Here is a 4,741-nt window from a genome sequence, read left to right as displayed (position 1 = left end):
TTCATATATTAAACTTTTCATTTTGTTGGCAAAGCAAGTCACGAAATTAGCCCATACTCAAGAATGGGAAAATAGATTCCACATTTTGGCAGGAGAAAGTACAAAGCCTCAGTAGCAAAGGATGGCGATACAGGGATGCCATTATGGGAAGTCTAAGGCAATCAACACACAACAAGCTTCCAGGATGGCTGAGGGATTGCACATGAATTGTGAGAAAAGAGAGGCGTCAAAGATGCCTTGGAATGCTTTTCCCCTAAGTAACTGAAAGAATGGAGTTACAAGACATCATAAAAGACAAGATGTAGAATTAACAGCTCCATTTTGATTTGGTATCTTGAGAAACTATTACTATAGATATCCAAATGGGCACATCAACTGGGCATTTACAAATCAGGGGACAAATAGAATGGAAATAACGATTTTGTAAGGAGTGACTCAAAGAAAAGATAATAATGTGTAAGTCCTAAAGATTAGAGAGAAGGAGCAAAATAGAGAAGTGGCCAGCCGATTAGAGGAGTGGGGATCTAAGAAATTGTGGCATCCCAGAAACAAAGGGAAGAAAATGAGTCAAGAAGGGCATGATCAACGCGATCACTTTGTGTCAAATGTTGAGCAATATGAGGACAAAAAAACTGACCAGTGAGTTTGGCAACACGAAGATCACTAGTAACCTTGACATTGGTGACCTACTAAGGCTATTTCTAGACTGTGTTTTCTCCATCCCTACTACTACCCCCTGGGAGGCCACCATCACCACCCTCCTAGAAGATCACAGTAGCCATGACTGGCCACCCCAGAGTTTACTTTGCCTTTTTCTCAACCACGCAGCCCATGAAACCCTAGCCTTTCCACCCCATTTGAATCCCTATAATAGCTTTATCGTGGTCTTAGAACAGAATCCAAACCTTTAATGCGATTTGCACACACACAGCCCCTATCTGTTTCTTCAGCCCTCTCCACCTGTTCTTCTCTTAATTCCTGGGCTACAATCCTTCCTCTCACCAAAAGGTCTTTGCTAAGGTTATTCCCTCTCCCTAAATATTCTGCTTTTTCAACCCCAATGGCATGCACACACAGGTAGAGACTTAGAAGACAAAGAAGAGAATGAACAGCATCACAAGCATCCTTCCTACTTCTGCTTAAAAGGGAAGCAGACTGCAACCGATAGCCTAAGTTAAATCCTTTAGACACCCTGTGTTCGACCGCCTCCCTCCCATTAACCCCTTATCCCACATACCCTGATTGGCAGAACTTTTCAAAATTATGCACCACTGCTCTGTGCTTACCTGTTTAATATCTGTCTCCTAGGTAAGCCTGTGGGATCCTTGAGGGCTGCCATATCTCCTGCCTCAATGTAGGGGCTTAATTAATAGTTTTTAAATAAATTAACAACTATCAGATAAACTTTATTATATACATGATATTGTCTCCTTTTTAAAGATCAAAAACCTGAGACTTACTAAGTTCAAGACCTTATTCCAAGAACTCAGCCCGGGCCATCTGCCTCACTGCTGCCCACAAACTTTTCTTTTATAAAGTGTGTGGGTTCCCCCCTAGCTTACATTTCTTAAGGGCAGAGTTTACATTTGATTTGTCTCTGAGTTAAAGTTCATCCTACGGTTGTTGAAACTCATCTCAAGAAATATTGATTGGGTTGAGTTGTAGAGAATTGAATTTCACCGATATGAGCTGAACTGAGCAAACATGCAAACCTTTTAAAAATGTGTAGATTTATCTAGGAGCTTTACATTGGGTTTATAACAGCAACATCTGCCTCTCTCTCTCTTGCACCCTCCCTTTTCATTGCTATGGCTCTTTTCTTAAGGGAAATACTATTTTCCACTCACACTTCCAGGTAGTTGATTCTGACAGAGATTTCCTCCTGTCCTTTCTTGCTCACCGCAAGCACTATTTGTGTTTGTCTGATGAAGAGAGAATTCAGCCCATTATAAAGCAACAGAAATTGTGTGAATGCTTTCAGCTCAAGCATCTGTGCACTCCTGAGAAGTAGGCTCTCAACCTCCTGCAGACCACTTTGGCGAAATAGATGAGACCCATGACCATCAACCACTCTCATTCCTACATAGGGCAGCCTCAAACAAAAAAACAGCCCCTAGGAAATGGAAAGCCTGATACTGCCTCTAACAGGCTACAGACCATATTTATTAAAAATCATGAACAGGGTGGCACCTATAGCTCAGTGGGTAGGGCACTGGCTATATACACTAAGGCTGGCAGGTTTGAACCCAGCCTGGGCCAGCTAAAACAACAATGAGAACTGCAACAACAACAAAAAAAATAGCTGGGCATTGTGACAGGCACCTATAGCCCCAGCTACTTGGGAGGCTGAGGCAAGAGAATTGCTTAAGCCTAAGAGTCTGAGTTTGCTGTGAGCTGTGATACCACAGCACTCTACCCAGGGTGACATCTTGAGACTGTGTCTCAAAAAAAAAAAAACTGAACAAATAACTTAATATCAGAAATAAAACCAAAGATGCTATCAGATAATAAGCACTGATGCCTCAGGCCACAGATGACCTGGTTTTCCAGTTGTAGATTAGCAGGTAATACCCAACGAGCCTTACTTCACAAATATCCCAATTAAGGTGGTAACATTAATAATGAATAGCAGTATTAACAATTAGCTTTGAATATTACAGTAACATCTATAAAGCAGCTCACATCTGTTCTTTCAGATCTGCTCAGGTAGTCTATGCAGATTATGGGATGGGGATTATTATGGCCATTCCATCATGGGTGAGTGCTCAGGAGGGATGCATTCCAGGCCAACTGCTATATGGGCAGGAAGTGGCAAACTTAAACTTGAGACTTCAAACTCTAAACCTCACCGCAGGCCAGATCACCAACACACACCTACTTGGTCATCTAGCTGGTTTGGGACTATGGTAGACTAAATTATTTTTCCCAACTTTTCACCATCTCTCTGTTATAGAATCATCCCTCTGAACATTTTGCCATGTAACTTTAATTCCTCCCCACTATGAGTAGAATATGATTCCCTGCCTCCATGAGTCCAGCTGGCCATATGATACACTTTAGCCAAAGACATGTTACTGAGCATAAAGTGAGTAGTGGTTTGAGGGTTTGCATGGCTTGGCTGGCTCTCTTGCATTCCTATCATTCACTGCAAGAAGATGCCCAGGGATCTTCAGAGCCAATAGGGAAAACATCTGGCGTGAGCCTTCATCCATCCTGCATAGTGTGGCCAACCCTAGCTGAACTCATCTAGATCCAGCTGAGATAAACCAAACACTCCCAATTCGCAGACCCATGAGTGAGAAAAATAAATGCTTGTCACTACAAGGCAGTGAGTTTGGGGGCTGTTTGTTATGCAGCATTATTGCAGCAACACTGACTAATAATAAGAACTGGATTTCATTTTAGGAATGGTACTTTGGTCAAAGGGTGGTGGAACTGTCACCAGGTGCAGAGAAGTGAGCAAAAGTTTTCTGGCCACAACTCTAAAGAACTAGCTCTTAGAGTTACTCTAACTGCCACATCTTAGTTGTGTGACTTTGGGAAAATTGTCCACCTGTCTGAGCCTTGTTTTCTTTATCTACTGATAAGAATAACGATACCTGTTTTATAAAGGTGCTGTATGAATTAAACGAAATTTTTATGTCAACAATGGGAACAATATAGGAACTGTAATGTTGCATAACTCTTTCCTTTGTTTGCTTCTCAGAGCTGAGTAAAACATCTGCTTTCAGCTCTTTTTATTTTTTTTTCAATATAATTATGCTAAATTGGGGCCACCTTAAGGTCTGAAAAGGTGTATCTTTAGCACTATATACCACTTCTGAACACCAAGATTTAATCAGTGTTTGTTCAAAGTAAACACACACACACATACACACACACACAAAGATAAAGGAAAGAAAAAAAGGAGGAGAAGAACAAGAAAGAAAAGGAAAGGAAAGAGGGATGGAGAGGAAGGAGAATGATAGTTAAAATGCAACTAACTTCAGGAACTCACATAGGGAAAAGTGGTCTCCTTGTGTTTCTGTGGGACCTACTGCATGACAGAGATATGCACCAGAGGGCTATGAAATGTAGAAAATGAAAATGTGGAAATTGAAAGCTTTGCTTGTTGTGATTAAGATCACATTAATCATTGACTGATCAATATTTGGCAGCACCTGGCTCCTGGAACCACTTGCTTGCGCCTGTGCACACAAGGCACAGGACCAGAGGCTCAGGAACTATCTGCTGACTTCATCTGGGCTTGTGCTATAGCCTCTCTAGCCAGAGGATCTCAGTGCCCCCCAGATCCAGAACTCGAGGACAGTGGTTCTCAACCTTTCTAAGGCCAGGACCCTTTAACACAGTTCCCTGTGGGTTATGACCCACAGGTTGAGAACTGATGCTCTAGGGCAATGGCCAGAAGCAAAGCACAGGGATAAGCACCATACGCAGGTGTTTCTCGGACTGGTTGCCTGGAAAATAGCTTGTGTATTATATGATAACATCAATGCTTTTGTTTCTGGCACAGATAAGTTTTAACAATATTTAATATAACATAGACATCGCATTAATATGCATTGGCATATTCATTACCAACAAGTTGACCCCTCTCTTTTCAATACAAACAAATGATCTTTTACTTGGACGATTCTTTTGACGCTCTTCTCCTTTCCATATGCTTTCCGCGTGCCATGTATTTCTAGGCCTGAAGATGCAGAGATGAAAAATGCAGCCTTTCTCCACCCAGTCAAGCTAT

This window comes from Otolemur garnettii, unplaced genomic scaffold (genome assembly GCF_000181295.1).
Source record: "Otolemur garnettii isolate 467f Iridium unplaced genomic scaffold, OtoGar3 scaffold00069, whole genome shotgun sequence".
NCBI lineage: Eukaryota > Metazoa > Chordata > Mammalia > Primates > Galagidae > Otolemur > Otolemur garnettii.
This window is presented reverse-complemented; position numbering follows the sequence as displayed.